The sequence below is a fragment of the Panthera tigris genome, chromosome B4 (assembly GCF_018350195.1).
Source record: "Panthera tigris isolate Pti1 chromosome B4, P.tigris_Pti1_mat1.1, whole genome shotgun sequence".
In the NCBI taxonomy this organism is placed as follows: domain Eukaryota; kingdom Metazoa; phylum Chordata; class Mammalia; order Carnivora; family Felidae; genus Panthera; species Panthera tigris.
Genome location: NC_056666.1, coordinates 10,834,237 through 10,855,201, shown reverse-complemented (window position 1 = coordinate 10,855,201; position 20,965 = coordinate 10,834,237). Strand labels below are relative to the sequence as shown.

Genomic DNA, 20,965 nt, shown 5'->3' with positions numbered 1-20,965 from the left:
AAGTTGGTACCAATAAATACATTAGACTCACCCAACCAGTAATGCTACCCAGTATTAACATGTAATAAATATCAGTATAAATGCATGCATGTGTACATCTGTAAGTGTAATCCACACCCAAAATTAACTTAAAAAATAAGCCCCTAACAAATAAACACCTGAAGTAAAATAGATACATAGTAACTATTCTTTAGTAGAGGCTTTTCTCAATGTTGAGAAAATAAAAACCTTGGAAAGACAAGAAAGCTTCCAAAAAACACTCAGAAAGCCAACTGGCAAACTGGGACTGGACCCCAGCCCTGAAGATCAAAGGAAAATCTTCCTCAGGCAGAAGCTGGTCGGTGCTGGGGGTAGAGACTTAGTTTTATTCTGGAATTTTAAATTGTTGATGCAGTCAACAGTTCAGCATCTTTTCCATGCAATTTTTGCTTTTCCTCTGAGTTGGTTTTCTTCCTCTTCCCACTAAAACATCTTCTGTAAGAATTTAGGGCCTTAAACTCTAACTGGCACTCAAGGGTATTAAATACAATTATACATTTTAAAGACTGGTAATTTTACTTCCCCAGAACAATTACCATGCTTTCATTTAGATTTTTTTTTCTTTTGAAAAGCTCTTTCTGAACCATGTCAAAAGCCAAGATTCATTTCAGACTGTCTCAACTGTGAATAGTTTCAGCTATTTATAGGAGACGGTAACTTACTGAGGGCGGGCAGCACATGAGAGTAACTGATGAGCCTACATTTAAGCAAACAAGTTCAGGGTAGAGGCCTCACCTAGCTAGGCTGGGTTAACAGGCCCTGAGGGCCTCCTACAATCCCTTTCCTATCACTGAACAAAAGATGTGGAAATTAGATTTTCCTAAAATGAAACCTCATCTGAAAACAACCTTGATGGGGCACCTGCTCAGTGGCTCAGTCGGTTAAGCCTCCCAACTTCGGCTCAGGTCATAATCTCAGGGTTCATGGGTTCCAGCCCGGAATTGGGCTCTGTGCTGAGAGCTGGGAGCCTGGAGCCTGGAGCCTGGAGCCTGGAGCCTGGAGCCTGCTTCAGATTCTGCATCTCTGGCTCTCTCTGCCCCTCCCCCAATGGCACTCTGTGTCTCTCCCAAAAATAAATAAACATTAAAAAAAAAAAGAAAACAACCTTGACTACATTTCAGAGGAGTTCCCTGTGACAAAAAGGAATGATCCACACAACATGAGGAAGCAAACAGAAAAGCTTCAACAAGAGCAAAATCTAGTTCTTATTCTTAGCTCATCAAAAAAAAAAAAAAAAAAAAGTGACATTCTATACGCCCATTGCATTTCTGGATTCTTAAATTAAAAAATTTTTTTTCTAGGGGCGCCTGGGTGGCGCAGTCGGTTAAGCGTCCGACTTCAGCCAGGTCACGATCTCGCGGTCCGTGAGTTCGAGCCCCGTGTCAGGCTCTGGGCTGATGGCTCGGAGCCTGGAGCCTGTTTCCGATTCTGTGTCTCCCTCTCTCTCTGCCCCTCCCCCGTTCATGCTCTGTCTCTCTCTGTCCCAAAAATAAATAAAAAACGTTGAAAAAAAAAATTAAAAAAATTTTTTTTCTATTTTAATTTTTTTTTTGAGAGAGAGGGGGATGGGGAGAAGGGGCAGAGAGAAAGAGGGAGAGAGAGAGAATCCTAAGCTCCACACTGTTAGCACAGATGCCAGGCTCGATCCCATGAACTGGGAGATCATGACCTGAGCTGAAACCAAGAGTTAGATGCTTAGCCAACTGAGCCACCCAGACTCCCCTTAAACAAATTTTGTAAAAGAGAAGAAAATGCCCATTTAACTTCTACTTTTGTTAAACAAGTTTGTGTGCTTTCTCTGAATTTATTCAGCAAATATTACCAGAGCACCCACTACATGCTACAATGGGGAGATAAAATGTCGTACTTCTTACTTAGAAGTAATAATTATGTCTTATTATTGTATAATGCTCTTTTTTTCTGAGAAACTAAAAATTCCTAGTTGAATGTTTCTTTCATCCTCACAACAAAAGTAAAGCTGAGGTAATGCACATTCATGTAGCATTGGTATTTATAACACCTGGTTAGACTGGAAGTAGAGATCTGACTGACATAAGCTTATCTCAGATCGTACAGATCTAAATCCAAGCCAGGGGGGAGCAAAGCTCACACAAGACATCCTGCTGGGTCAACCCACCCACTGCCTCGGACATTTAACTCCGTCTTCCAAGACTTCCTATAGCCAGCCCTGCTGCTTGGATATATAGACAGAGGCTCCCTTCTTAGACACTTCCTGGGAACACCTTCTGTAAGAACTTACATCCCAATAAAATGGGAATTAGCTAAGAAATAAACAATATTTAAATACACTGTTTTTACATGAGTTTTCCAAGTTCACTGACTGCATGCTTACAGGGGTTGAAAAGGGAAGGGTCTAACAAGCCCACCGTTATTAAATTGAAATCACATAAAGTTGCCATTTGTGTAGGTCAAAAATAGCCGAATATTGGTAATTTTACACGGTTAACCTAACGTTCTTGGAATAGAACTGATAACTAGCCACGGCAAAAAAAAAAAAAAAAAAAAAAAAGGTATTCTTTAAAATGAAATTGTAGTGTAAGTATGGTTTTACTCCATGTTGATACTAAAATGTTTTTTCTCTGAAGACACCTCTAACATCACACAAAGAGTCTGCAGGGGGAAAGAATGCCCACTATACAATATATTCACCATGTATACATTGTAAAGACATCTGATTCATAAAGTGAAGTTGCCTGCACTCGTAGGAGCTCAGTCAACAAAGTCATTGGTCATCTAGGGTGTGTGGAGGGCAATTTAACATACAAGGAAACTATGGTCTGAAACCCGTAAGTCGATTTGGCAAGTCAGAAAGAGCTGGGTCCAGGTCCTTCGTTCTCTGCTCTGGAATAATGGGTGGGTTTTGTTTGTTTTTTTTTTTTTAAACTCTTCTTGCACCAAAACATCTATTCAAGATTTGACATCTTTGGCACCATCCCCTTGTTTGTACCATCTTATCTCATATTTCCATCCTCCCTTCCTCAACCCTGAACATCCCATTCAACGTCAAGTTACTCCCTGGGTATACAGACGTCTACGCCACAGTGAAGCCAGAAGACGGGACCTGCTGTCATAACCCAACCCGCACGCCTTCCGTGGTTCATGGCCGCAGACACAAGGCTAAACTCCTCAGTGTTGTAACCAAATCCACATTTCTATCATTCTGATTTTCCAGCAGCCTCCCCTTGTTGGCCCAGCTCCACCATTACATCCTCCAACAGGTATTCTGATGCCCTGAAGGAAAGAGCATCTCTGCCCTCTGCTCCCAAAAGAGAGCAGTGGGCCTCTGCTACGGATTCCTATGGACGTTTATCCTACCTCCTTTATTAGGTCAGCGCTTTTCAAAGGCAAGGACCACACCTTATCCTTCTCTATATCCCCCATCGTGCCTACCAAGGTAGGAACTTAAATGTTCGCTAAAGTTCCTCAAACCCTCTGAATCTCTACAGGAAAAAATACCAAGCGCACCATTTTGGAAGGAAGCAAGTGACCAAACTCGCCTGTGTATAGTTTAGCATAAAAGCACAGGCATCTTTTTTTCCTACACGAGATAATTTCTTTAAGCAAAATTGGGCAACATAAACTATTTTAAGTACACTCACAGAATTAGGTTTGTAAAAGAAAGCAGTCACGAATCCTTAATTTATCCTCTTTAGTTTCAAGGTCTGAGGGGCCTGAGAAGTCATTTAGTCCTACCCGAAATTTCGCAGACCAGCAAACCAAGTTCCAGAAATGCAAAGTGAGGAATCCTAGAAAATAGGAGGAAGACGCCCTCACTTCCAGCTGAGTGCTGCTCTTTTTCCCTATGTCAGGCACTATTAATATGTTAATTAAAAAAATAAAATAAAATAAAATAAAACGTAGCTGCAGACATCAAAAAAGAAGCATGTAAGGACTGGTATGTCTGTATACCCAGTGACTAGCTCAGGGCACAGCACAGTGCAGATGGTCAGGCTACAAATATTGCTTGAATGAACAAAGGAACACCTGAGGCCTTTGGAACAATAACTAAAATGGGCAGAATATTAAATATTTCAAAGCACTAGTCAGAACATTAGTCTCCTAGGAGGAGCAGCAGAAGCCTGCAAAAAGAGGCTGGGGAAAAAAAAAACCCAAAACAACAGAATGAAGGTTTCAGAAAGAACATAACACACAAACCAAGCCCTATAAAAATAACTAGACTGGGGCACCTTGGTGGCTCAGCCGGTTAAGCGTCTGACTCTTGGTTTCAGCTCAGGTCACGATCTCAAGGTTTGTGGGTTCGAGCCCCACGTCTTTTAGCGCGGAGCCTGCTTGAGATTCTCTCTCTCCCTCTTTCTCTGCTCCTACGACGACTTGCATGCTCTCTCTCTCTCTCTCTCTCTCTCTCAAAATAAATAAATAAATAAATAAACCTAAAAAAAGTAACCACACTCGCTCACATGCAAGATTTTGGCAATACAAAAGCTAATACAAAAGCGAATCAAGTCCTTGAAAAGCTATTTCTCCAAAGACCTATTAAGTGGCTAACAAGCACATGAAAAGTTGTTCAACACGATTAGTCTTTAGGGAATCGCAAATCAAAACCACAGTGAACTGCCACTTCATGGCCACAAGGATGGCAATTTAAACACACACAAACACAAACACACACACATACAGAAAATGACAAATGTTGGCAGGACGTGGGGGAATTGAACCCTCACGTGTTGCTGGCAAGAATACAATTTCACTCTTACTCAGGAATTTCACTCTTAGGTGCAGACCTCCAAAGAGTTAAAACAAGTGTTCAAACAAAAACTAGTAAACAAATGTTCATAGCGGCACTACTCACAACAGCTGAAAGGTAGAAACAATCCAAATGTCTACAAACTGATAAATGGGTCAACAAATTGTGGTCTATCCAATGAAATATTATTCAGCCACTTAAAAAACAGATGAAGTATGGGACGCCTAGGTGGCTCAGTCAGTTGAGCGTCCGGCTTCTGCTCTGGTCATGATCTTGTGGTCTGTGGGTTCGAGCCCTGCATCAGGCTCTGTGCTGATGGCTCAGAGCCTGGAGCCTAATTCTGTGTCTCCCTCTTTCTCTGCCCCTCCCCTGCTCACACTCTGTGTCTTAAATAAATAAATAAATAAATAAATAAATAAATAAATAAATAAATAGGATGAGGTACCAATGCATGCTATCACATGGATGAATCTTGAAAGCATTGCTAAGTAAAAGAAGCCAGCCACAAAAGACCACATACTGTATGATTCCATTTATATGAAATATCCAGAACAGGGAAATCCATAAAGAAAGAAAGCAGATTAGTGGTTGCCAGGGGCTGGAGTAGGGAGGAAATGGGGAGGGACTGCTTAAAGGAATGGGGTTTCCTTTCAGGGTGATGTAAAAGTTCTGGAACTAGATAGTGGTGAAGGCTGCACAACATTGTGAATTTACTTTTTTCTTTTTTCACACATTAAATAAGTGCAGTTTACTGAATGTCAGTTATACTTCAGCAAAGGCATTTAAAAGAAAATAAAAGGGATGGGAAAAGATACACCAAGCCAATATTCACAACAGCAACGAGAAGATCACTTCTGGCTATGTGACATCAGGCAAAATAGATTTTAAGGCAAAATCCTCATTAATGGTGAAGATAACTACGTAATAGTAAAAGTTCAATTCCTATCAGACACTGTATTGTCTACCAATATAAACTTACAAATGCACATTGTTAGTTAGATATTAACATATAAAATAGTAGGCACAAAGCCTCAGAATATTTTCTAGCTTACAATACAAGGAGATAGAGGGACACCTGGGTGGCTCAGTCAGTTAAACGTCCGACTTCGGCTCAGGTCATGATCTTGGGGTTCATGGGTTCAAGGGTTCGAGCCTCACGTCAGACAGCTGGGGGCTTGGAGCCTGCTTCGGATTCTGTGTCTCCCTCCCTCTGCCCCTCCCCCACTCACACTCTCACTCTCTCAAAAAATAAACATTAAAAAATATACAAGGAGATATTGACAAAGCCCCCATTACAGTGGTATCTTTCGATATAGATCTTCCTCGACTTATGATAGGATTATATCCCAATGAACCCATATTGCGTTGAAAATATTTTAAGCTGAAAATGCATTTAATACATGGAACCTACCAAACATAGCCGAGGCTACCTTAGAAGTACTCAGAACACTCATAGTAGCCTACAGTTGAGCAAAAATCCTCTAACACGAAGCCTACTTGATAATGAAATGCTAAGTATCTCACATAATGTACTGAACACTATGCTCAAAGAACAGAATGGCAGGATAGGGTTGTCGGTGGATGGATGTCTGTCCTCGGCTGCCAGCTGCCTGGGAGCTGGGTCTCACTGCCCAGCATCCGAGGGAGGACTGACCACAGGTCGCTAGCCCAGGACAAGATCCAAATTCCAAATACCAAGTATGGTTTCTACCGAATGTGCACCACTTCTGCATCATCGTCAAGTCTAAAAACCATCAAGTCGGGGACCTCTTGTACCCCTCTCAGTTATTGACATGTTAAGTGGACACAAAGTTAGTGAGGAATAATTCAATTAATAAGGTTCATTTAATGGATATCTTCAGATCTCTACAGAAAACATTTTTTTGATGTTTATTTATTTTTGAGAGAGAGAGAGAGAGAGAGAGAGAGAGGCAGAGAGAGAGAGAGGCAGAGAGAGATGGAGACAATCCCAAGCGGGCTCTGCACTGTCAGCACAGAGCCCGACACGGGGCTCAAACTCCTGAACCGTGAGATCATGACCTGAGCCAAAATCAAAAGTCTGAGGCTTAATCGACTGAGCCACCCACATGCCACTCTACAGAAAACAAATTAAAGAAAACACATTCTTCTCAAACACATCGAATGTGCATGTACTCGATGCCACCGATTTGTACACTTTAAAATGATAAACTTGATAATATATATGTATTTAGTACAATTTAGGAAATAAAGAGATTCAAGTCTTCACAGTGCTAGGATCTTTGGAAATATCCAGTCTGAAGATCTGCATTCATAAAGTGCTATCACCGCTCTCTCCAACAAGGGGGAATGTTCTGCCCTACACATTCCTTTACCACGAATCCTGACCACATGGATTATAAACCCAGCACCTACTTTCTTAAAATAGGTTTCAATATTAATGCTGCGTGTCTAGAAGGGGGACAAGGGGGTTACTGAGAGGCGCAGCCTCACTGCGGCTCTCCACAGAGGCTACTTACTACTAGTGAGTCCACTCTAGTGATCCTGCTGTGCCAGTGTGGACAGAGGCTTTTCTGCAATGGCCAGCAGATGCACTCAACGACTCAAGGCGGGGCGTGCTGCGGTGTCTCACGGGCAGAGTGGCAGGGCCCGTCCGCAGAGCACGCAGGCAGCTAGGAAGCCACCGGCATCACGACCAGAAAGGGCAACGGAAACTGAAATGCAATGCTGCCCTTCGGCGAAGCAAAGAGCTCAAGTTCTGGGATGCTCCTAGGATTCCCTGGCACCTACCCCCGCATGGCCTCCATGCCCCTGGCGACTGTCCTGCAACTGTGAGATAAGGTGCACCTGAACTTCTGTTTCAGAGGCTCCCCTGTTCTTAGCTCTGCTCCACCCAAGACTTTCACCTCTCTCCCTTCAGGCTTCAAGGCTCCACTCTACCTCATGGGGTTAGTTATTTGAGATGATCGTTAGAATCAACACACGGTGCCAACTACAGGCTCCTTAGGTGTCTGAGAACTTTGGAACCAGGGCCAGGTGTATCTTCAGCTCCTGATGAAGGCTTACTTGATCTGATTTTAATCAGTCTGGGCCATATGGCTGTTATCTAGATATGTCTGTGTGCCCAAGAATGAACTCAGAACTCAGCCTGGTGTACGTGGTCAGTCTCTAAATATCACTGAACGAATTAATGAACACTCAGCCCCTGCACCAAAGTAGGCAAAGGGGGACTGTCATAGAGTCTGACACACTCCAATCTTCTTAAAAGCATCTCTCATCTTTCCAGCCTTCTTTAAATTATTACTAGCCAATATTACTCTAATTTTGTCTTCCTGATTTTTAGTAATGGAGAAAACGTGTTGCTTTTAGATTATTAGTGTCCAAAATTTTCAAAGAAAAGCTCATTTGAAACGCCGTTACCAAGGAACCTATCCAGTCACTTAAAAGTGGCTCTTATTGGTCTGGGCAAGAAAATACACAAGATTCCATACATACGCTGTCAAGTCTGGCAAGAAAGATTTGAGACAACTTCCGTCCTTCCCACCCAATCCCAAGTAAATAGGACATTTGTTTGTATTTCCACATTGGCCTCATGAACGAAATACCTCCTCCACCTAGAAAAACAATCTGTAACATTCACACATGGAACTTTGAGGGCTAACTTTTTAGTGCATGCTAGAACCCTAAGTATGCAGTGCTTTAGAAAAATAAAGTAGAAAAGTATCTTTAATAAACATCTCTTCTGTGAGCATCTTTCTCAAGTTTGCACTTACACCTGGCTTGGCATTTCTGTATTTTTCAGAAATACAGATTAAAAGAAAAAATGTTCTCCATTAAAATTAGAGCCAGAAGGAACTTTCTTCCTACAGTCTTCCTGCAACAGACCTGAACGTTTGTTTTATTCTGCTGGGGGGCGGGGAGGGAGACACAAAAAATGACTTTCCTTTAAAGTTTTCTGCTGGTACCAACCAGACTGCCTGGCAAAGAGTTAAAGAGTTTTCTGAGGTTAGTTCCTGCGGTTTAAAAAAAAAAAAAAAAAAGTTAGATGCTTAAATTTAGACTCCGTAAAACAATACTGGGAAACTTAAAAAGCCTTGGAGAAATACTGGACTTTACTGTATTGCCTTTTGTTAAATTGCATCATTTCGGCCACATTTTCTTCTCCTGTTTTAATCCCTTCCGGCCCCGATTCACTGCAGATCCTACGCATTCCCACTTGATTCGGTTACCTGCTGGTGATCCGGGCCTGGGGGGCGGAGGTGGGGGTGGGGACAAAAATCTGGTCACTCGCGCAGGACCCAAGCTTAACAGGTGGCTTTGCCTACCTCCTGTCAATATTAGCCTCCCACCCTCCTCTCCGCAGCGGTAAGGAGCAGAGCTCCCGGGAGTTCGAGGACCGCGGCGGCAAGGCAGGCGACGAGTCCTGGAACGACTCCGGGGAAGGGCCGTGGGGACAGGGGAAGGATATTAGGGACAACTCGTAACCGCTCTGCGCCCAAAGCTAAACACGTGCCTCGGACTACCTTGCGCCCCCCAAACAGGACATCCTCGGAGCCGAAAATAGCCGCGTTCTCCCCACCTCCCCAATTTAGGGCGCAACCGAATCCCTGAAATCCCAAAGGGAGGCACTGGGTTTCCCGTAGGTGAGGCCACCGGGTCGACTACGGTCCCTCGGATTGCGCGTCTTTCCTAACTTCCAGGAGGCTTGGGCAAGCGAGGCGGAGGGGAGCAGCGCGCAGGGAGAGATCCACGCAACCAGGGCACCGGCGGGGCAGCGTGGGAAGTACAGAGAACCGGGCCACAAGAAAAATGGGTCATCCTCGTCTATCTGAAACCCATCCGAGCCCAAGCCTCCCTCTACAGACTCCAAACGGCGCCCCGCTCACCGACGTGCCAGGCGAGGTCACCGGCTGCCAGGGCACCCTCCCGCCTCTCGGACCCAGTAGGGGATCGCACGGTCCGAACTCACCTGGAAGGAGCCTCCGCCCCGGGGACCGCAGGTGCCCACCCGGACCGCGACCCGGAGCCCTCGCGCCGCCCGCTCCCGGGTCCGCCCGCGCGCGCGCCTCGCCGACAGTCCCAGGCCGCCCGGCCGCGCGCTCCCGCCGCCGCCCGCCGCTCGCACCTCTGCCGCGCGCTCCCCACCGCACGCTCACAGGCCGGCCGCGCTCTCGCCGTCCCGCGCTTCCACCCGCGCCGCGCCCTCGCACCCCCGCCCCTCGCTCCCTCCTCCCCCACACGCCGCGCGCTCGCTCCTGCGCGCTGCACCGCCCCGCCGCGCGCTCCCCGCCGGGGCTCAGCCCCCCAAAACACTCAGCGCGCGCCCGGGGCATTTAAAGGGACAGGCCCCCGCGCCGGAGCGGCCCCGCGGCCGCCTCTCGAAGGGGTCCTCGGTCGCCGCGCGAGGTCTGAATCTGGGGACCCTCCCCTCCCCCGGCGCCACCTTCGAGTTACACCCGCCGAGAAGAGCAATAGGGTCTGCGTCTGGAGCTCCGACAGGGTCGTCGTCAGCTTTGAGAGGGCGTGTTACTCGATAGTAACTCCCAAGTACGGACTATTTATTACCCTCGGAGGAGCCATGTAACGCACACGTTATTTCAGGCAATCCTTAGTACGAGCCCCTGATTTCTGTGCCCCTTTTTGCACCGAGGGAAAACTGAGGTCCAGAGAGGCGAAGAAACTCCTCCCGGGGCTCCTGACCCCATTGCTCGGTGCTATTTTCTTCTCCGTGGCTGTGGAAATAACGACTGAGGTTAATAGCCGGTGGTGGAAGGCTTTCATTAAGTTGTTGAGAGCTAATGTGCCCAGTGTTTCCACGGGGCAGCACAGCTTTCGAGAGAGGGAGAAAGCAAGAATTACGGGGCTTTATTAATTGTAGGGTTGGTTGTGCACCCAGCCGGCAGGCATTCTGAAACCCGTGTTCCGAAATGCTGTGTGTGTGTATGTGTGTGTATGTGTGTGTGCGTGTGTGCGCGCGCATCCCCATTTTACAGAAAACGGGGGAAGGAAGTGGCCGCACGGAATGACTGAGTCACGGCGGCGCTCAGGGCCGAGCCCCAATACCTTCGTCCTTAGCTCATTTCTTTGCCCTCCCCAGGAAGACGGACCTGATTAAAGGAGAGACACCTTTTTCACTAATAACACATTGGCCTCAACTAACTCCCTGCATCTTTAATTAATGTTTACAAAGCACTTTAATCTACCCAACATGCTGGTTAATTAGGCAAGTATTATTATCCGCCCCTTTCTGAACCCAATCCAGGAGGGAATCAATACTGTCGGTCCTTAATCCTTGATGAATAATGGGTCTAAGCTTTCTGCTGTTTATTTATTTATTTTTGAACATATTGTGTTAAATACTAATTCATTTAGCATGAATTGGCTTAGTAAAAATTAAATATTAAACACCCGCCAGTGAGAGGTAATACAGGTAACCCTTGTCTTTAAGGATTTCAGATAAAGAAAAAAGACATTTTGTCAAGTGCGTCCCAGAATTCTTTTTTTAAACATTTTTTTAACGTTTATTTATTTTTGAGAGAGAGAGAGAGGCAGCACAAGCGGGGGGGGGGGGGGGGGGGGGGAGGGGGGCAGAGAGAGAGGGAGATACAGAATCTGAAGTAGGCTCCAGGCTCTGAGCTGTCAGCACAGAGCCCGACGACGTGGGGCTTGAACCCACAAACCGCGAGATCATGACCTGAGCCAAAGTCAGAAGCTAACTTACTGAGCCACCCAGGTGCCCCTTGTTTTCTTTTTATTATTGTGCTTTTTGCTTGGTTAAGTTTTCATGATATGTAAACTTATGTTTGGCTTACTTTTTTAAAGTTTACTTAAAATCTCCGATTTACACATTATCTTTTGTGTAGAAATTAAATTTTACTCTATCTTTTCTTACAGATGAAGAAGAGATAAAAAGGAAGAAGCTGAAGGATGATGGGAGTAGGAAGGAAGAGAAGAAAAGAAGAAGGCAAAAACCCACCAACCGAACACCACTATCACCACCAAAAAAAAGAGGTGGGAAATGAACAGGGATGAAAGTTTCAAGCAGGTGGCTTTGGGGCCATGAGCCCAGCCCCTGGCCAGCACACACCCCAGAGCTTTGTGGGAATTGCAAACAGGTGGACCTTCCTCCAGCTGGTGCAGACCTACCCAGGGCCGCCACGTGACTACCTGAGCACAGACCGGCTTCCAGTCCCCGGTGCACCCTTGTCTAGGCACCTCTGTGCCCACGGAATAACACAAACGGACTAAACAACACAATGAGAGGTAAGAAGACAAGAAATAGCTTAGAGGGGTAATTTAAAAAGAGTTATTCATGAAAGTACTTAGATGACGTCAAGGGAGAAAAAAGGAACAAAGAAACATCTGGGAAGTCTTTGTATCTCCTATTGTTATTACTTTAAAAGCCATGGAATTTAGAAAATTTTACTTTATATTCACTGGAGTTTTATATGTCTTCTGAGGCTGCTCTTTGTTAAGAGAATCCCGGCAATCCATGACCCCCAAACAGTAGACAAATATTATTATGAACTTTGTGTCATGAAAATTTTTGAAGTAAACTAGAAAAATTAAGCTGAACATACATTTTTGTTTTATAAAAATAATTACTGTGTAGCGTCCACTTGAGAAACTGCAATATCCATGATGGCCACTAGAGGGGGCACACACGAACAGGGTTCGAACTCACAAACTGTGAGATCATGATCTGAGCCCAAGTGGGGCGTTCAACCAACTTAGCCACCTAGGCACCCTGAAAACAAAATTATTTAAAAAAAAATTTTTTTTAACGTTTATTTATTTTTGAGACAGAGAGAGACAGAGCATGAACGGGAGAAAGCCAGAGAGAGGGAGACACAGAATCTGAAGCAGGATGCAGGCTCCGAGCTGTCAGCACAGAGCCCGACACGGGGCTTGAACTCACGGATTGCGAGATCATGACCTGAGCCTAAGTCAGCCACTCAACCGACTGAGCCACCCAGGCGCCCCGAAAACAAAATTATTTTAACGACCTGAATAAACAGCAGATGAGAAGTTAAGAAATGGAGAAAAATATGATAAATTGCACCATTTTTAATTGAAACATAGTTCAGGACTATAATAATTAAAAGTGTCAATAGAACAGTAACAGATGTTGAGTGATACAAATAATAGAATAGAATCAATAATCCAGAAAAGGATAGTGTTGGTATAGTGTCGACTGTGAGATGTGATGACAGAGTCATCTAAAATAAATTTAAAAAGGACAGATTCTCAATAAACCGGCTTTAGAAAACTAGTAATTTGAAAAAATACTCACTGTAAGCCTTACCTTTCATTATGTGCTAGAACAAATTTCAGCTACATTAAAGAATTTTAAAACTAGGAGGAAATTTAGTCAGATATTTTTGTGATCTCAAGATGAGGGAAGAAAAGAAATGGAAAAATCATAGATGAAATGGCCATTAGACTAGATTACATAAAAAATTTTAAATCCTGACAACTAAAAATATTGTGAACAAAATTTGGAAAGAAAAAAACTCTATAGAACTATGCATAACAAATCTGACAGTTAATATCATCCTCAATACAAGAATACCCATAAATTGACAAGAAAACTTAAAAAACTCAATGGGGAAATTACCACAAAAATAGTAATTGATTAGCTTCCTCTCTCTGTATGTATTATATTTTAAAGTGTTTGGACTAGCTAGTAATTGAAAAAGTAAAAATTTTAAATTGTATATAGTATCCCTATTAGAAAATAGTTTTTTAAGTTTTAATATTCAATAATGACAGGGGTGCAGTGAAATGGGAAATTTTATATACTATTAGTGGAAGCATAAATTAATATAACTTTACTGGAAAGCAATTTTATAAAATATTTCCCAGCTTTAAAAATGTTTATACACTTTGATCATATAATTCCGTATCTGTACGGAATTCTATAGAAGTAGTCAGAAACGAGCACAAAGATGTGTGCCTAGGGATATGTACTGCTGTCTCCTTTTTATAACGTCACAAAATTGGAAACAACAAAATATCCAAAATTGGAGAGAAATAAAATATTAATAGCTTTTTAAATTGAGAACTTTTTCTGGGGTGCTGCAGTGGCTCAGCTGGTTAAGCATCTGACTTTGGCTCAGGTCACGATCTCATGGTTTGTGAGTTTGAGCCCCGCATTAGGCTCTGCGCTGACAGCTCAGAGCCTGGAGCCTGCTTCGCATTCTGTGACTCCCTCTCTCTCTACCCCTCCCTCACTCATGCTCTGTCTCTCTCTCCTTCAAAAATAAAATAAACATTAAAAAAGAATTAAAAATAAAAATGAGGAATTTTTTGTGGCTACAAGAAAATATCTATATATTGTTAAGGGGGGAAAGAACATTACAAAATTATATTTAAATTATTATTTCATGGAAATACATTTCCACATACTTGGAAAACGCACGTATGTATGGAAAATTAGAAAGAAATCTGTCGAAATGATGGCAGTTACTGTTTCTGGCTCTGATTACATGATTCTTATTTATGGTTCTGTTTATGTTCCAAATTTTCTGCTATGACTCTATATTACTTTTAGAAATCAACAAAAACTAATAAATATTATATTTCTGTATGAGACAGGAAATGCCAACGTGTATAGCATTGAGCCTGGCTCATATCAAACATTCAATATATACTTGATGGACAATGAGAGAAAGAGAAGAACGCTGTTATGCTGCCAGGAGATTTCTTAGTGAAGTTTCTTGATTTGAAAGAAGAAATAATTGGGGTGCCTGGCTCAGTCATTAGGCATCTGACTTCAGCTCAGGTCATGATCTCATGGTTCGTGAGTTGGAGCCTCGTGTCGGGCTCTGTGCTGACAGCTCAGAGCCTGGAGCCTGCTTTGGATTCTGTGTCTCCCTCTCTCTCTGCCTCTCCCCTGCTCGTTCTCTCTCTCAAAAATAAATAAACGTTAAAACTTTTTTTTAAATAAAGAAAGAAGAAATCATTTAAAAAGTTAAAAAAGAAATATTTAATCTACTTCTACAGATGAAGAATTTATGACCTGGAGGTTTTTTGGTGGCACATTTAGAGGAAAACTAGAAAAGATGATGGTGGAATGGTTCCATACTTCCTGAAAGCAAGTGGATGAGGTCTGTATTCCCGGGCAGTATTTTGAAGGAGAAACATGTAGAAGAAACAAATATGCAAGAAAACAGTAAACAAGTTATTCTTTAAAAAGAAAAATTTAATGTTTATTTTTGAGAGAGAGACAGAACAAAAGCATGGGAGAGGCCGAGAGAGAGGGAGACACAGAATCTGAAGCAGGTTCCAGAATCTGAAGCTGTGCTGACAGCTCAGAGCCTGACACTGGGCTCGAACCCACAAACTGTGAGATCATGTCCTGAGTTGAAGTCTGATGCTTAACCGACCGAGCCACTCACACACCCCTAAACAAGTTATGCTTGAAACTTAATGGTAAGCATTCAGAAAGAGAAGCAAGACCCCCCCCGAAAGATCCCTGGGGAACAGGAAGTGCTGGTCAGACAGGCTTTAGGACCTGCCAGTGAATGAGGTCCATACAGGGAGACAGGAGGTATGGTGCCCATTCATCCTTCACCCAAATATTCTTTGTGGTCCCAGGTGGCAGGCACTATTATGGGCAAAGTCCAGGAGGTACAATGGTGGACAGCACGCACAACCCCCCTGCCTACCTGGACTTTATGGTCCAGGAGGGCTTGGGGAGACACAGACAAGACTCAGGTGATAAAATGGTTAATCACCAACAGTCTGTTAACCCACAGATAGAATGTAAGTGATTCTGTAAATAAAAGCAATAGTGAGATGAACTACATCTCTCCCCAGAGATAAGCCTAAGGCATAATTCGTAGTTAAAATTTGACCAAGTTCAACTTGTTTTGCTTCGTGCTGATCTCTGGCTAGTTTTCAGTTTACAGATGGAGTATGCGAGGCCGACAGGGTTTGGAAATGGCTTGTGTCTGAAGAGACTGGGTATGGGGCAGCTGCTGAGGGAAGGACTTTTATTTATTTATTTTTCAAATATATGTATATATATATATATTTTTTCAAATATATATATATATATATATTTAAGTTTATTTATTTTGAGAGAGAGAGAGAGAGAGAGAGCACAAGCAGGGGAGGGGCAGAGGGAAGGAGAGACAGAATCCCAAGCAGGCTCTGAGCCATCAGCACAGAGCCCAATGTGGGGCTTGAACTCACAAACTGTGAGATCATGAGCTCTGAGCCAAGATCAAGAGTTAGAAGCTCAAGAACTCACAAACTGTGAGATCATGAGCTCTGAGCCAAGATCAAGAGTTAGAAGCTCAACTGACGGAGCCACCCAGGTGCCCCCCCCCCACCTCAGCGAAGGAAAGGAGAGTCTTGGAAGTTTCCTGTGCAAGGTGTCTGTTAACCCTCACCACCTTCCCACCAAACCTTCACTACCTCCTCCATTCCTCCTGAGTGTTTTTGGTGTCAGGAGATTTGAAGACGGGCCAACACCAGCCTCAGGTGAGTGTCGGGTAAGAGCAGGACTCAGTGAGACTCGGTCCTGTTTGTGTCACAGAGCGAGTACCACATTTGGAAGGAGAGAGAGTATAGTAGGTGGAGTACTGTATGTGTGTCATTTGTTGCCTTTCTGCGAAGTTGAACTTCTGTAAACCCATTTCAGTTGAAATATTTCATGACATCAACAGCTAAGTTTGGAGGTGGACATTTTTCTATACAATTCTGTTGTGAACCAGTAGAACTTCCTGCTTGACCTGACCCTGAACTTGAGCATGTTAATTTCCTGAATTGTGAGTGAGCTCTTTCCTAGTGTTGCAGTCAGAGTCAGGATAAAGGAATCACCCAACCTGATAGGTGGCCACTTGTGGGGCAGCAAAGTCCCAGTCTGGCTCCCAGCTTTACAGATGCAGCGGCTTGATTCCCATCGGGGCCACCTGGGCGTTACCAGGCTCTCAGGCACTGAGTGTCAATTGTATTTCCGAGTTTCAATATTGGTGGAAGGAAGGATAGGGGAAACCTTACTGGCAATCCTTGGATAAACTTAAAAATTATTTTATTTTATTTCATTTCATTTCATTTCATTTCATTTCATTTCATTTCATTTCATTTCATTTCATTTTATATATTTTTAGAGAGAGAGTGCAAGGGGGGTAAGGGGTGAGGGGGAGAGAGAAAGAGAGAGAGAGAGAGAGAGAGAGAGAGAGAGAGAATGAATCCCAAAAATCCCAGCGTGGAGTCTGGTGTAGGATTCGATCCCACAACCCTGGGATCATGACCTGAGCCAAAATCAAGAGTTGGACGGTTAACTGACTGAGCCACCCAGGTGCCCAAGCTTGAAATATTTTATTTCAATTTCTAGATTGTTAAATAGGATAAAAATCACAACAGGAAAAGAAAAGGGAAATCAGACCACACGCTACCATTCGCTGTGAATAATAAAATGTTGTGGGATGTGTTTCCTGTTGTCCTAAAATTAAAACTAAGGACTAACAGTACTTACCACCTCTTACATTCCAAATTCAAGACGTCACCAGCAATTAACCAGGGACTATTTCCTCAGGATTTATTGACAGTCAACAAATGTGAACTGGCCCTGCCACCAACAGCCCCCTCCCCCATTTCCTAACTAAGAAGAGGCTTGAGGGTCCTAAGCTTTGTGGAAATGCAGTTAGTATTCATGTGGGGAGGCTGTTCTCTCCCTCTGCTGGGGAGGAGGGATATATGGCTTTTGTATCCACCCAGGGTAACCTCCCTTCCAATTATCTCCGAGATTAGGGACTTTAGGTCTGCAGAATCCCTTTTGCCACATAATGCGACGTAATCACAGAGGTGACACCCCGTTGTGTTCTCAGGTTCCACTGATACTCAAGGGGAGAGTATTATACAAGGATGTGACACCAGGGAGCTGGAGTCTTAGGGGGCGTCCTAGAATTCTGCCTTAGAAGGGGTTCCTCTCATCCCACGGCCAAGCATGGGCCTGAGACAAATCGCTCAGAAAGACCGGAGTTCAGCAAGACGGGGAGCACATTACCCCACGTTACCCTCAGGCCACCAGGAACTGAGTGGGGTAAAGTCATGCCAAGCATTTGAGGAGCATGGCACAGAATGTCTTTCCTGCTGAGGTTTGAACACGGATTTGGAAGACTGGTGCCTGCTCCCAGGCTGGAAATTTCACGGGAGTGTAAGGAAGGGGACCTTTTAGTTTCCGGGGCTCTACCTGAAGGAACACAAATTATCTGAGAGGCAGACCCAATAAGCTGCTTTCCAGGGGGCCAATAAGCCAGGCAAATGAGATTGAGGTGGAAGGTTTTAAGTTTTTAAGAAAAAAAATTTTTTTTTATTGTTGTGAAATATACATGATATAAAATTTATCATTTTAATAATGTTAAATGTATAACTTAGGGGCATTGTTACATTCACAACAACCATCGCCACTTATCTATCTCCAGGACGTTTTCATCTTCCCAAGCCGAAACTTTATCTCCATTAAACACTAACTCCCTATTCTGCCTTCCTCCAGCCTCTGGCAACCACTGTTCTGTCTATGAATTTGCCTACTTCATATATATGGAGTCATACGCTGTCTTTCTCATCTGGCTTCTTTCACTTAGCATAATGTTTTCAAGTTCATTCACGTTATAACATATATATTAGAATTTCCTTCCTTCTTAAGGCTGAATAATATTTCACTGAATGGATATACCACATTTTGTTTACTCTTTCATCTGTCAACAGACACTTGGCTTGCTGCTACCTTTTGGCTATTGGGAACAAGGCTGTAGTGAACATGGGTGCACAAGTATCTATTCAAGTATCTGCTTTCGGTGGTTTTGTATATTCACCCAGAAGTGGAATTGCTGAATCATACTGTGATTCTGTGCTTGAATTTTGGAGGAACCGCCATACCGCTTTCCACAACAGTTGCATCATTGTACATTCCCACCAGCAGTGCGTGTAGGAGAGTTCCAATATTTCCTATCTGTTGTTGCTGTTAGTTTTAATAATTAGAACTGAACCCGAAAAACAAACATAGACTGGTTTAATAACCAAAACTGTTAGAGAAGTTATTAAATCTGGCCAATCTGATCCCTGATGTACTGCCAGTCTGTGGGAAATGGCAATTTCACAGAGAACAGCTGGGGGCAGATACTGGCAGCAATAAAACTGATTCATGCTTATGCCCCAACAGGGTGAGACTCTTGAATAAGCTAGTTACAGGAACAAATAAATAGGTAAAAGAGAATTTTTCCCCCTTGGCTTTTTCTTAAAATGCTTGCTAACTTTGCTAATGATTCACATAAGAATATAGCAGGCTAAACATATGTATTGCCTTCATCACTTCACCTCCCATTCATTTCTTTTTTTTCTTTAATGTTTATTTATTTTTGAGAGAGAGAGAGCAGGGAAGGGGCAAGAGAGGGGGGACAGAGCATCCCTAGCAGGCTCCACGCTGGCAACAGAGAGCTCGATGTGGGGCTTGAACTCACAAACCATGAGATTGTGACCTGAGCCAAAGTTGGATGTTAAACTGACCGAACCACCCAGGCGCCCCCCCCCCCATTTATTTCTTAAACCCTTATCATCTGGGTTCTAGTCTCACAACTGTTCTGAAGCTGTGTTCTCTTAGGTCCCAACCTGATTTTCAGTCTCTGACAGTTGGGATCATCCATTAAATCTAAGTATTTTTCCCCAAGTTGAATCTTTCAAGCAGAGCAAAGATGCTCTTTGCTCCTTGGGCAAAGACATTCATCAGCCTGACCTCACATATTACTTCCATGACGATGACCTGAAAAATCGCCACCTCTGGGCATTATTCATTCCATTGAACAAGCTGAATGTCTCTTCTGGTTTCCATTGGGAACCTTGTTTTAAACTGTGTGCCAGGCATCTCATTCATGAAATTCATTCGTCCATCCATCACCCTCTCTGGTTGTGAAAGGCCAGCCTCTCTCCTTAGATTTCTTGAGCTGGGAGGAGTATAGACACACACAAATCATTCTGCATGATATGGAAACAGGGGTACTCCACTGGCAACTCAGGAAGGAGATTGGGATCCTAAAGGAGGAAATGGAAGGGTCAAGAGAGGCGGGAAGCAGGGAGGGCTAGCTAACAACTTGACAGAAGACCACGGTCTATGGAGAGACACATAAAACATTCCCTTTGTGGGAATGCGGGACTTCAGAAGAACGATGTCTGACAGTAAAGTTGAAGAGTTTGCAAATTGTGTGGCATTCCTGTGCAACTCCTGAACTTCCTAACACTCTTTGGGCTCTTTGGGGGAATGAAGAGGGTCATAGCCCAGGATTTTCCGGAAAGCAAGGAGAAGTAAAATAGAGCTGGGTATAATCATTTGGAGTCAGAGGACAGCAGATAAATCAATTGCAGTGTGGGTAAGAAAGCAAATCCCCGTGCCCTTAGGTATGTTAGGCAAATATGTGTTCTTAAGCTCTGCCATCATCACTACCTAAGTCATTGACTTTGATATTAAGTAAAAGAGTGACCTCAAGAAGTAGGAAGCCATGGAGATTCTTGGATTATATAATATTCATAAATAGGACATCAACCTGTGGCATGAGGTGCCTGTGCTTCATAGATGTGAGAACACTCACGGGGCCAGCTGCATCTGTTTACTGCCATGAAGGGTTCGGCCCTCACCTTTTGGCTTCCTTCTTGGGCTCTAAGCTTCTTTCTTAAGCTCTTTAAGAGGCCTGGTGACCCTCTCATATCTCAGGGGTATAGTAAGAATCATGCTGCATATCTTTATATCATTTCACAGTTTACAGAACTCATTCACACACATTTTATTCTCATAATAGTCTTTAGAAGGTATTATTCTTCCCATTTTACAGGTGAGGAAACTGAGGTTCAAAAAGGGTTCCATGATTCGCTCAAACTCACGCATGTAGTAAGTGTCTGAGTGAGTGAGAATTCTGTCTGTTGCGCTCCCCTTACCCCTGGAGCTGCCTTCCGAACATGAGTTCTTCTGACTGATTCAAGCACCTCTCTCTATAAAGTTGGTTAAGGGATTTGTGCTTCTGTTGCTGACTATTTTCAAGGTTTCAAATTAGTATTGGGGAAAAGTATGACCTTTATGAGAGTTTAGGGAATAGTTACAAACATTCAAAATGTGGAAATCTCACCTTAAGTATTCATCTGTGTGGAGTCAGCTGAGGAGGTACTAAGAGGGACAAGAAAAACCAGAAGATGCATTTCCCAGCTACAGAAAGGTTGAGA

General features: G+C 43.6%; 1 protein-coding gene across 3 annotated transcripts in view; it reads right to left on the bottom strand.

Annotated features, from left to right (window-relative positions):
• The window catches only part of PROSER2 (proline and serine rich 2), a 45,153-nt gene extending 35,208 nt beyond the window's left edge, over nt 1-9,945 (bottom strand). The window contains exon 1 of one of the 3 annotated variants that reach the window (XM_042991036.1): nt 9,870-9,945. The gene's annotated coding sequence lies outside the window, so the exon portion shown is untranslated. Of the gene's footprint in view, nt 1-7,263; nt 7,318-9,713; nt 9,806-9,869 lie in introns of those variants that run through there. The other 2 variants (XM_042991033.1, XM_042991035.1) reach the window with 2 other exon arrangements.
• Nucleotides 9,946-20,965: the final 11,020 nt, after the last annotated feature.